This window comes from Geotrypetes seraphini, chromosome 5, assembly GCF_902459505.1.
Source record: "Geotrypetes seraphini chromosome 5, aGeoSer1.1, whole genome shotgun sequence".
In the NCBI taxonomy this organism is placed as follows: domain Eukaryota; kingdom Metazoa; phylum Chordata; class Amphibia; order Gymnophiona; family Dermophiidae; genus Geotrypetes; species Geotrypetes seraphini.
In genome coordinates, this window is record NC_047088.1 from 59,072,229 (window position 1) to 59,085,973 (window position 13,745).

The 13,745-nt window shown below is 42.3% G+C and overlaps 1 protein-coding gene across 3 annotated transcripts in view; it reads left to right on the plus strand.

Annotated features, from left to right (window-relative positions):
• Nucleotides 1-13,745, plus strand: part of PCDH11X (protocadherin 11 X-linked) — a 1,806,309-nt gene that overhangs the window by 154,769 nt on the left and 1,637,795 nt on the right. For all 3 annotated transcript variants that reach the window (XM_033945367.1, XM_033945369.1, XM_033945370.1), the window contains exon 2: nucleotides 13,612-13,739. The gene's annotated coding sequence lies outside the window, so the exon portion shown is untranslated. The remainder of the gene's footprint in view (nucleotides 1-13,611; nucleotides 13,740-13,745) is intronic.

Here is a 13,745-nt window from a genome sequence, read left to right on the forward strand (position 1 = left end):
ATATCCAGGCAAGTTAGACCACATAAATGGCAGTGATTATCTATCCAGGTATGAGCAGTGAATATTGGCAGTACCTTCATAACTTTGAACAGCTGCTGAAGATTTAATTGGTATAGACTGAATATTGAGTGGAAAATATTTTTGCCTGTCCTGTAATTCCTCTAGCCATTCCCATTAAAAATGGGTAACTTTGGTCATTTGCAGGCCAGTTTTATAAACTAGTTGCTCACATTTGTGTTATGAACTGTTTAGAATGCTAGCATTTATGCTCTCAAATTTTGGGGTCTTTTTACTAAGGCGCGCTAGCTGTTTTAGCGTACCCTACACGCTAACGCGTCCATAAAATATAATGGACATGTTAGCGTTTAGCATTAGGAATTTCTCCTTCCCCCATAGCAATTCCCTCGGGAAGAGCCCCTCCCCTTAGCAATTCCCCCCTCCCCCCGTTGAGGACTGCACATCACTTTCAGGAGCTTATTCTCAGGAAGACTTGTGCTCTCCCCTAAGTCCTCCCCCTTGAAAGCATTAGGCTTGATTTTAAGTTCCCTCTCAAGGGTATAATGGGGCACTGCCTGAAAAAGCTTCCCTTTTATCTCAAAGGTCTCAGCTGTGGGTCTGACTCTGCTGTTCAACTCTATGGGCTCAGGTGTTGCTCTTTTCTCTTTCCCCTGGGAAACTTAAGCCCAAGGTTTGGTCTGGCAACTGACCTCTCTCTTGTTACTCTGTGAACCTTTACTTTTGCCCATCTCATTTCCTCCCGTGTGGCTTTGGGGTCTTGCCAGGGGACATGGGCATTTTAGACTGCCCTGCACTACCCTGCCCATGATATTATATATAACTAGATTAACTGGTGATAAATTGGCATCAACAAGCACCAAATGATGTAGGTACCTACCTTAATAGGCCAATAATTGATAATAAACACCTCATAATTGGTGTTAATTGAACTTAATTGAAAGTAAGGTGTGTAGTAAAAAGTAGGCATGGCTGGAGATGGATCATGAGCATGTTTTTGAGTTAGGTGCTTGTTTTTGACTTAGGTGCCGTTGTGTGTCTAACTTAGGTGCAGGCATTTCAGCCAAAAACACCCTGGCATAAATATGATGCATCTAAAAATGAGGATGCCTAGCAATGTCTAACACTGCTTAAGTCACACAAGGCATGATTCTATACAGTGCACATAACTTTATAGAATTGCTCTTAGCATCGCACTAATCAGCACCAATTTTTAGATGACATATAAAGAATTAGTGCCTAATTTCTTTGGCATCAGGTCCAAGGGGGGGAGGGGGAGGAATTATGGGAGGGGCATGATCAGGTCAGGAATATGCCAATCAATTAGGAGCTAAGTTATAGAATACTTATTTGGACGCAAGTATTCACACCAGCCATTGACATGGAGTAAGTGCTCACATCTAGAGTTAGGCAGCAAAATGTAGACTCATGCTTGCATTCTCTAATGGCAGCAATAGGGAATAGTGCTATTAAAGACTTGGGGGCTCATTTTCAAAAACAGAAAGATATCCAAAAATTGGCATAAAGTGGCACTTTGCCATTTTACTGGACAAGACGTCCAAGTAGTCATGTTTGAAACGGTCTTTGTAGACGCCGTACTAGGCTTTTTGTCTACAGTGAATCCAAAGTTCAAGGGGGCATGTTGGAGGTACTTTATGGGTGTTCTTAGTGTGTGCTTAGCACTTGTACATCTTGCAGCCGTAATCAAACATCTACCAAGACAACCAGAATGCCATTTAGATATTCAGAACTAGAACTAAAGTTCAAAGTAGTGCCCTCAAAGGTGCCTCACTGCTCTACTGGCATGTCTGTGTGGCTAATCCATTAAAAATGTTGGATCCTCCTATATGCAAACGGATTGCTTTGGACGTCTTTCATCTGGACATCTTATTTTCTTTAAATGGTCAAAAAAATAGATGTCTTGCTAGGTCAAGAAGTCTATCAGGTCATTTTCAGAAAAAAGATAAATGTCTTTTAGTTTCAAAAATTGACATTTTCTCTACTGGATTTCTGGACATCTTTACCAATGTACAAATTCAGACGTAGACATGTATAGATGCCTCTGATCACTCTGGTTCTTCCAGGCCCTCTAGTCTTCCTCTCTCAGTCTCTCCTTTCCTGAGAGTCCTAAAACCAGTCCCACCCATACAATTGGGGTGAGACCACCCTTAGTAGAACAGAACAACCATCCCTTTTCAATGGTTAATGGAAGGGACCCCCTTTCCACTTAGGGCCTAAAGTACAAGTCTCTAGGAGTCCATTTTCCACTTCAAAAGGCCCCTTTCCTCTACAATTTAAATCACATGTAAATCAATATGTAAATAAGGTAATTAAGTGTGGATGCTCATTCGCTTTTCCTATTGTTGAATAAACACAAAATTCAGGAGATGTATCAGGTAGCCTGTCTCTGTCAACACCCGCCTAGTTCTCATTAACAACTAGTACCTTCTAAACCAGGGATTCAACAAGAGTACCTTTACGCATCTTCCTGGGGACTCTCTTCCAGGGATTCTCCCTCCCCCATGGCGGGATATACACCCTGTCACAAGTGCCCCTCTTGGTGTTTAGCTCCATGGTTTTGGTGCTTAAGTTTTAGCTCCTTACACTGAACTGAGCCCATGTATCCAAGTGCTATTATGCAAATACCCGCTTGACTTACAGTACATAACATATATTTTCAAGGAGGGCATACATAGGGATGGAGCATAAGTGGGACATGGGTGAAGTTCATGCGCATTACATGCTGCACTTAGGGGCTCATATACTAGTCCTCTGACTGGCATGTGAATTTTTAAATGTGAGGTACATTAATGCACTGTTATGATAGTATTCTACAAAGAAAATAGGCATCTATTCTCCTCCATAGAATAGACTTCTACCAAGCACCGAGTAATACAAGTACCGCTTTAGCTATTTAAGTAAAAAAACTATTCAGTTGGCCTAAATTAAACACACACACACTCATACGCTCTTATTCAGTCAGCACCACCTCCAGCCACATTTAAATATCACTCTCCTAATGCCTAAAATTAGACATCTATACTCTGTAAATTTGCTCCATAAGGATTCATGTGAAGTTTTAACCTCTATTGAATGGTATGCTTTAAACGCATCTTTTCAGGGAAAGTGTAAGGTAAGGGAACAGGAACTGCAGTGTTTCAAAAGAAAATCAAATTCAAACCTAGACAGCTGGCAAATGAAAAGGAAAGATATAATTTTATGGTTGCAGCTCTATCTACTGAAGTACCAGTACACATATTTTCTCATTTGTACTTAATGAGTGGACAAATCAATTTACCTACAGAAAGCTAGGTATTACTCAGTTTAATAAAAATAATCACTTCCTAGTGACACTTTAAAAGCAAGAGGAATATGAATAGAAATCAAGCTGTACAAACTAATTTACACAGATAATGAGGTTGCAAAACAAATTTTAAAGTACTTTTCCAATTTGTATCTACCAGTAGCTATGAGGCTATTTACTAGGGAATGCTAGTATACTAACACACAAACTCTGACATAACACTCATTAAATTCATGTTAGTATGCTTTCTAATGTTCACATCTAAGGCACATGCACCATATATACCAACATAAAAAAAATTAAATCTTGGTTTATATTTAGGCCTGACCACCTTCTCCCAAGGCATCTGTCATTTCTGTTGTTCCCTCCCTTCCCTGATGTGTCCTGCCTTAGTCACCTCCGCCCGCCACCCCAGAAATTCCCACTCACTTCTTCCTCTCTCCCTCTTGGGACTACCTTATAGCTCTGGTGGTCTATTAGTAAGTTGGGGCAGGATTGATTACCCTATGCTCCTGACCATCCGGATTCCATACTAAAAATGGCTTGCTGCAAGTCCCAATGGCAGTCTCGCAAGATTACCATGGGAATTCACAGTGGCTATACTCGGTATTGAGACTACACAGGCAAGAGAATAGGGAACCACTCCTGTCCCAAATCACCACAAGACCACCAGGGCTGTAAGATAGGCCTTGGGAGGATCCTAGGGTGGGTTAGGAACGGGAAGAAGAACATTTAAGACTACTCGAATATAAACCATCCATACTCGTATAGTTGCGTTAACATTTTCCCCACCCCCTTTTTTAGTGGAAAATGTTATACCAGTTTATATTTGGATGGGTTTATTATATTGGAGTATTTACAATCAGTATTAATATATACTTTATGAAATGTTAAAGACATGATAATTCAAAACAATACAAATAATTGTAAAAAAAAATTATTGCTTCTTAATAATGGTCAAACTCCATAAAAGCAAACAAGGAAAATTTCATCAACATAATTAATTACTAAAAGCCTGCTGAAAAAAAAAGTGTTTTCAGTTCTTTCTTAAACTTCTCTTTGTCATATCTCTGGAAAAGACTGGCATGGGACTACAAGATGAATGATGTTACACCCAGTTTTGAAAACAGTTGAAAGCATGTTTGTTTTGTTTTTGTTTTTTTTAAATATACAATACTATGAATAGAGGAACCTTTTAACTAAAAAGCATTAAGACCTAATGTGTGTTTATCACATTAAACAAAAAGGCTTACTGCCAAATGAATTTAAAAAAAATTGTGGTGATTTGCCAGTTTTTATGTGCTAATGGTGTGTTATTTATTGTTAAAATATTTTGGAAGAGAGCATGTGATGGGTAGAGAATAGTGTTATCCAACTAGTGTGCAGATTTAAGATGGGAGATCTTAGTGCATCCTATATAAAAAATGGTAAGTGCTCTTACTTTATTTTTTTGCAAATCCCAAATGCTAATGGAAAAATTAGTGCAGGACCTGAATTTAAAAATATGTATATATGTATGTATGTATATATATACATATATATATATATATATATATATATATGCATATATATATGTATGTATGTATGTACATACATATATACATACATATACATACATATATATATATATATATATACATATACATATATATATGTGTGTGTATATGTATATGTATGTATGTATATATATATATATATATATATATATATATATATATACACCTTTCTGATATATATATATACCTTTCTGAAAAAACTGCGAATATGGTTTTTCATGGGGGAGACTAGAGAGGGCATTGGGAGAGGCAGGAGAGAGCAGCCGGAGCGCCGGCGAGTGAAGGAAATCACTCGGTGTATGCTCCGACTGCCTCTTCCTGTACTAAAGTCGGGCCTTACCAATAAGGAGCTGCTCTCTCCTGCATCTCCAGCTGTCCTCTCCTGGTTGGCGGTTCGTGGTCACAAAATTCCACAAATGACTGGAACCGTGAACCGCTGCCCGCGAATGATCAGGGGAACACTGTATATATATATATATATATATATATATATATATATATATACATATATATAAAGTCCTAAATATTATAGTGCTGCATTAAATCTGGGCTTTACCTTGCAGGAAGCTCGTGTGTATAAAGATTCCAGAATGTTCAATTTGCTGTATATTCTAGATTTTATTTTCACTGTGTAGCTATTCTTTTTGTTATTTTCATTTTATTGTATACTGCTGCGATGCTTCTGATGGGAGGTTGTTCCGTTTAATAAAATAGAAATATGTGTAATTTCTTATTATCCGCATTCCTTATAATTGATTGAGTTATCCCACCTCATTTTGGCATGGGTGAAAGTGCCCATACAATTTTTAGCTCTGATTTTATATGATTGTTTCCCTAGTTTCCCCAAATAACCCCATCCCCATTTTTTTTCAAGCTGCGCTGCCAAGCAATGCGAACTAAATGCTGAGTCGCCCAAAGGATTAGAATCAGCAGCTTGGCAATTAGCTTGCGCTGCTCGGCAGCATGGCCTGATTAAAGTGGAGGAAAATCTGTTCAAAAAATATCCCCATGAAGCAAATTTGTCTAAAAAATTAATGTTAGCCTGTTCAAATGTTTTTAGTTTTTTTTTTTTTTAAATTACTGGCAATAATTATTAATCCAGTTTTTATATTAGTTACATTCTTTCTGGGCGATATATAAAACTAATACAGAGGTTGCTAAGGAATCTATTAAAGCTATAGACTTTACCTTAGGTGGTATATCATCTACAAAGAGCTTGAGACCTTCAGACCTAAAGCATAATGAAAGAAACAGGGCATTCTCAAATTGTCAGGAGAATGGATTTATTTTGAATCTTTTCAACTCTTGCTGCAGCTTGCCTCATGAGAATAGATTACTCTTGAGTTGTTTTCTGTTTCAAATACAATCTTGGTGGCAAAAGATGGCATGTCCATTTTTCCTGTTCTGCTTTACCTGACAAAGACTTCAAATAGAGCAGAATGTAGCTCAGAAAGAGTGTAAGTGTGTAAGAATATGCGTATGGGTTCTGATAATTTTTAAATATTGCAAGTGGAACATAAGTAAAACAAAAACAGCCTTTAAATGTTTTTGAACTTTAAAATGCTTGTTTCCTCTCATATCAAATCCTCCATGCACTGTATATATAGGGAAGATTATTTTTCAGTGTTCATTCATTTTTATTAGTATTTAAAGAAATCATACATATATGAATCTCAACACAATATAAAATAACATGAGTCATATAAGTAAACATAGAAACATAGAAACATAGAAAATGACGGCAGAAAAGGGCTATAGCCCATCAAGTCTGCCCACTCTATTAACCCTCCCTAACTACCCTCCTAGAGATCACACTCAGGTGGCGATACCTAAACACTTCCCTCGTAGAGATCCGACGAGTAAAGGTATTAAAAAATAAAACAGAACAATATAAACAACAACTAAGGTGTTTCCATGAGTAAACATGAGAATAACCTTACTGGGTCAGACCAATGGTCTATCTAGCCCAGGAACCCGTCCTCAATCTAGGCCACTAGTACATGGCAAAAAAACCCAATGAGCAGCAACATTCCATACTATTAGCCCCGGTAGCCCTTCCTCATAGTGGCCAATCCAGAACACTGGCACATAATTTAGGCCTGGATCCTTGGTGTTCAGTAATACTGCACGCATCGTTATTGAATGCCCCAACCTGTCCATGCCCCTCTCATGGCCATGCCCCCTTTTGAGTTTCATACTATAAGATATTTGCACAGATCATTTAAAAAAATAGTTCTTATCAAGATGCATGTGCAAATCCAAATTGTTGGTAATTAATGTCGTTAATTAAGTGATAGTGTTCACTTGTTGGTGCTAATTGTCTCACTAGCTATTGTTGTTTTGTTTTTAATCTGAATATGTTCTTTAGTTGAGGGCTGCTAAACATTAGCACTGTGCCTCTAATTCTATATAAGTTCTCCAAACTTAGGAACAGATAGGGTTACCAGATGTCCGGATTTAAAAAGGACGGCTTTTCAAAACCCAGCACTTTGTCCGGGTTTTGAAAAGCTTCCAGCTCGGGACCGCGTTGGGAGGGCATCTGCACATGCGCGGATGCAATGCGGTGACATCACACGCATGCACGCGAGTGTATGACATCACTGCGTCACACCTGCACATGCGCAGATGTCCTCCTTACATGGCTCCGAGCATGAGAACATATTGGGGGGGGGGGGGGTCGAGCCTGGGGAAGAATGGGGCAAAGCTCAGATTTTATAAATGGCGCCTAATGGTGCCTGCATTGTAGGCGCTAACACAGCGCAATTGTCAATAAACCGCTAGACGCCATTTGTAGAATCATGCGTAATGGTGCCTAAGCAAACTTGGGCATCGCTAGGCATCCTAGACATAGGCGCCGCTCCTTTAGGCCAACTTTTGACTCACCTAATTTGGTGGCACCTTTGACAAGACACCTAATGATGCCTAACTCAACTACGCCTATTCTCCACCTATAACCATGCCTACTCTTTAAATAGGTGTTGTTAGGCGTGGGAGGTCCACTTAAGTGGTGCTAGGCGTTCTAAGAATTCAGAGTCAAACTCTTAAATTGTTTAATTAATGGTTTTGGGGTTGTTGTTTTTTTTGATTGGTTGAAAACTGGTGCTGTCAATTAAGCCAAAATGTTAGGTGCAGATCCGGAATATACGCATCACTATGCAGCCGTAAAGGCACCTAACATGGACACCATTTATAGAATATGACCCAAAATGACTTCAAGCTATTATATTATAAAGACAGTTCCATGCTTTATAGATTTTACGCTTAGCATGCATCATCCAGGTATCTAACGTTACAGAATTCCCCCCTATGTGTTTTGGTTTTCTTATTGTACTTCTGTGCTGAATATATTTTATGGAAGTTTATGATCAAAGGTTTCTTATTGCAAGTGTACTTTACTATATTTTGAAAAATGACAAGGAAGAGAGAATGCTGAGGCCCTGATTCTGTAAACTGCCTAAAATTGGGTACCAGTATTGGTGCCTTAGTTGATGAAGAGGCTTAATCAGTGCTTATTATTTAATTATTTTTTTTTTAAATTTGAATTTAATACATTTACAATATCATAAAGATATCAAGGAAAAAAAGGTTTCCATACAAATTTTCAATACAACAAACAATACAAAAAAAAAAAAAAAACAATCCTTTTCAAGCCTACAAAATGGGGAAACATATTGCTTACCGTATTTTCACATAGATAACGCGCACCCGTGTAAAACGCGCACACGGGTATAGCGCGCAAAAAACACAAATTTATGTACAGAAATTTTTATATACCGCGCACACCCGTATACCGCGCATGCTGCCCGACTCTCCCGTCGCCGCCTGACTCTCCTCTGGCCACCCCGACTCTCCTTTCGCCCGCCCGACTCTCCTCTCCCCCTTGAAGTCCTGTCCCCACCCTGAAAGCCTGATGCCCCCCCCCCCAACGTCCGATTCACCCCCCCCAGGACTGCTCGCACCCCCACCCCGAAGGACCGCTCGCACGCACCCGCACCCCCACCCCGAAGGACCGATCGCACGCACTCCCACTCGCACCCCCACCCTGAAGGACCGCTCGCACCCCCACAGCCTCCCGACCCCCCCATCATGTAGAAGCTCCTACCGGTATCCTACTGCTTCCTCTTAGCGGTCCCGACTCCCCGACACGATCGGCGCAAGAGGGAGCTCAAGCCCTCTTGCCCCAGCCAACCGCGGCACCCCCGACACGATCGGGGCAAGAGGGAGCCCAAGCCCTCTTGCCCCGCTGACTCCCCAACTCCCCGACAATATCGGGCCAGGAGGGAGCCCAAACCCTCCTGGTCACGGCGACCCCCTACCCCCACCCCGCACTACATTACGGGCAGGAGGGATCCCAGGCCCTCCTGCCCTCGACGCAAACCCTCCTCCCCCCAACGACCGCCCCCCCCAAGAACCTCCGACCGCCCCCCCAGCCGACCCGCGACCCCCCTGGCCGACCCCCACGACACCCCCACCCCCCTTCCCCGTACCTTTGTATAGTTGGCCGGACAGACGGGAGCCAAACCCGCCTGTCCGGCAGGCAGCCAACAACAAAATGAGGCCGGATTGGCCCATCCGTCCCAAAGCTCCGCCTACTGGTGGGGCCTAAGGCGCCTGGGCCAATCAGAATAGGCCCGGGAGCCTTAGGTCCCTCCTGGGGGCGGGGCCTTGGGCACATGGTCGGGTTGAGCCCATGTGCCTCAGGCCCCGCCCCCAGGTGGGACCTAAGGCTCCCGGGCCTATTCTGATTGGCCCAGGCGCCTTAGGCTCCACCAGTAGGTGGAGCTTTGGGACGGATGGGCCAATCCGCCCTCATTCCGTCGTTGGCTGCCTGCCGGACAGGCGGGTTTGGCTCCCGTCTGTCCGGCCAACTATACAAAGGTAGCGGGGAAGGGGGGTGGGGGTGTCATGGGGGTCAGCCAGGGGGGTCGCGGGTCGGCTGGGGGGGCGGTCGGAGGTTCTTGGGGGGGCGGTCGTTGGGGGGGGGGGGGTTTGCGTCGAGGGCAGGAGGGCCTGGGATCCCTCCTGCCCGTAATGTAGTGTGGGGTGGGGGTAGGGGGGTCACCGTGGCCAGGAGGGTTTGGGCTCCCTCCTGGCCCGAACAACTAGCGGGGGGGGGGGGGTCGCCAGGGCCAGGAGGACTTGGGCTCCCTCCTGGCCCGATATTGTCGGGGAGTTGGGGAGTCGGCGGGGAAAGAGGGCTTGGGCTCCCTTTTGCCCCGATCGTGTCGGGGAGTCAGGGGGGCAAGAGGGCTTGAGCTCCCTCTTGCCCCGATCGTGTCGGGGGTGCCGCGGTTGGCTGGGGCAAGAGGGCTTGAGCTCCCTCTTGCCCCGATCGTGTCGGGACCGCCAAGAGGAAGCAGCAGGACACCGGTAGGAGCTTCTACATGATGGGGGGGGTCGGGAGGCTGTGGGGGTGCGAGCGGTCCTTCAGGGTGGGGGTGTGGGTGCGGGTGGGAGTGCGTGCGAGCGGTCCTTCAGGGTAGGGGTGCAGGTCCGTGCGAGCGGTCCTTCGGGGTGGGGGTGCGAGCGGTCCTGCGAGGGGGGTGTGAATCAGACGTGGGGGGGGAACTATGTAAAAAAATTTTTGTACAACGCGCTCACGCGTATAACGCGCAAGGGTGTGCGCGGTACGTAAAAACCACGTATAACGCGCGCGTTATATGCGAGAAAATACGGTAATCAGTGCTTACATTGGCATTCAACACTTCACAGTTTTAATTGGACTTAATTGAAAGTTAGGCGCCAAACTCAAAGTGCCTACAATAAAGGTGGGCATGGTTAGAGCGGATCATGAGCATGTTTTTGAGTTAAGCTGCTCTTTGTGAATTAGGTATCATTAGGTCTGATATGGGTGATATGGGTGCCTAACTTCAGGTGAAGAAAACCTAGGCTTAAATTGGGGACACCTAAATGTTAGGAAGATGAGTGCCACCAAAGCATGGTTAGGCGATGCTAAACATGATTCTATAATGGGCGCCGAAGTTTTAAAGAATTAGTGCCTATATCAGTGCCTAACTTTAGGCAGAGTTTATAGAATTAGGGCCTTACTGTCTTCTTTAAGGTATCTTGAAATGTCTAAATTGCATATGAGATGTAATTCTCAGTATATAAGGTTTATGTAACTTCTAGGACATTTCACTGAGAAAAATGATGTATAATGTTAAAGGGACAAAAAGAAAAATTGCAACGTACTGTATATTTGTTTTGCAGGTTTCTACACTCATCCAGTCAAAAAAAATTATATCATACTGAAGCAGAAATCATAAATGCACAAAAAAAGTATGGAGAAAAACAGACCTCATAAGGCCATTTTTTTGCTGATTCTGCTGTGCAGGAGTGCAGAAACCTGTCATTAAGTTTGAATACTTGAGCAATGTTTCAGTAAAAATTTCCCCTAATGTAGCAACAGGGTATGAAACAGGAGTGCTTTCTGTCGGGAAGAAGAGTGTAAGGCAGCTTTTTGACAAGAAGAAACTGATATGAACTGCCACCAACATAGGTTTTTCAGATAAGTGACATCTACGCTTTAAAATTTGAGAATAAGGGCTCCTTTTACAAAGGTGCGCTAGTGTTTTTAACGCACGCACCAGATTAGCACGCGCTATAGCGCGTGCTGGCCGAAAATCTACCACCTGCTCAAAAGGAGGCGGTAGCGGCTAGCGCATGTGGCAATTTAGCGTGCGCTATTCCTGGCGTTAAGGCTCTAGCGTGGCTTTGTAAAAGGAGCCCTAAGTTTTTTTCTGCACATAGGGTACAGTGCAGTCCCGGCCGTCTGTGTATGAGGTCTGTTTTTCTCCGTATATTTTTTTTGTGCATTTATGATTTCTGGTTCAGTTTGATATATTTTTCAGACTGGATGAGTGTGGAAACCTGCAAAACAAATATACAGTACGTTGCAATTTTTCTTTTTGTTTGATACTTTACGGCTGTATTTTCCCCGAGATTAATTGGTTAATGTTAAAGTGAGACAATTGAAAAATACCAGAACATATTTCTAAACCTCTAACAAGATTTTAAAGAAGAGATATAATTGCAAAATCTTTGAAACTATGAAATGCAATTAGTGGCACTTATTTTATAAATAGTTTTCATGGCATATACAGAATATAGATAAAGTTTAGAATGTGTGGGTACAGTATTCTCTTTAAATGCAAAGAATGATGCAGAAAATTACAGTGAAGAGGTCAGAATACTTTGCATCCCAGAGAACACTGCAGGAATCAACTGCAGTTTGTCCCTTATATTTTTTCTTTTGGCTGGTATCTCCACCATTAGTAACATTCTATAAGTAATCTGATGTATTTGACTATGGAACAAAATATGTTTTTCAACTAAATTTCTAATAGATCCTAAAATTAGCTAAAGGGTCTTGGGAAGTACAAAGGCCAAACTAAGAGGACCATTTACTAAGCTGTGTTAAACAGAATAATCATGGGAAGGGCAGGAACTGGGCATGACTTGGATTGATTGAGGCTAGCATTCAGGTCTGTACCATAAGCTAGCTGCCATGACTGCCAATAGCCTGGCTGCATTATCGCTACCTCAGGTGGACCACAGCCATATTGGTGTATGTCTTCACCTCCCATCCATTTCCTTTGATATCTGATCCACCTCAAACACTCCTGATTTCTTCCCCATCCTCCTAACAATTCTGATCACTTCCCTAATCCCCTCAATCAAGTCAACCACTTCTCCCAAACTTGCCGATGAAGCCACTTTCCCAACATCCCCTGATGAACTCAATCACTTCCGCCAACCATTCCAATACTCCTCAATTAGACCCCAAACCCCACAATCATACTTCCAACAGTCCTGATCAGACCCTGATATCTCTATGATAGAGCAGCCTTGCCCTAACATAACAGCCCTGCAGCAGGAAGGATGTCCACTAGTGATTAATGTGGAATAAGTGAAAACCTGCCACACTTTAGTAAAATGACCCTAAGTATTATTTTAGGTACACATAATAATTAGTGTATTTATTTTATTAATTTTACACCTTTTCATTGGTAGCTCAAGGCAAATTATATTGGTTACACTAGGTACTTCCCTGCTCCCTCTAAAGATTACAATCTAAGGACCTCATTTACCAACCAGCATGAATGTATTAACATATATTAAAGAACCTTATCAATAAATTGATCTCAAAGTGAATAGTGGGGATTGTGTTAAATAACATATTAAATTGCATCAACACAAGTTAGTAAATGAGATCCTGCAATTGCACTTCAGGCAATGGAGAGAGAAGACCTTGCCTAGGGCCACAAGTAGTTCCGTTAGGAGAAGAATTTGAAATCTAGCTTCCCCAGTGCTCTATTCAACTCTATCTACTTGACACTTAAAGGTCAAAGAAGTTTGAGAGTAGAGAATGCACGGGGACAATTTTTTTTCCCATCCCAGCGGTTACTCATGATCTTGTCCCGTTCCTGCAAGCTCTGTCCTCATCTGCAGAAGCCTTAAACACTTTAAAATCATAATTGTTCGAGGCTTGTGCGGTTAAGGCAGATCTTACAAGAATGGGGAAGGGAGAGAGAGAGTGACAAAACTTGTGGGGATTGGACAGGGAAATTGAGTTCCTGTGAGGACAAATTTGTTCTTGTGCCATTCTCTTTTTGAGAGCTTATGGCCAAGGGCAAATATGTTGCCTAGATATTAGTTATCTTAGTTTGGCAAAATAGTCAAAAATCAAATGCCTAACTTTAAATGTCTGACTTTCATGTCATATTTTATTTTCAGGATTTCACACCTTACTGAATTCAAAAATGTCTTTGCAAGAACAATGCCATTATCACAAGACATTATTGCCTGATTAAAGGATTGCAATTATTCCAAGATTGGAGAGAAGGGATGCTGCCATTATAATAGTAGGT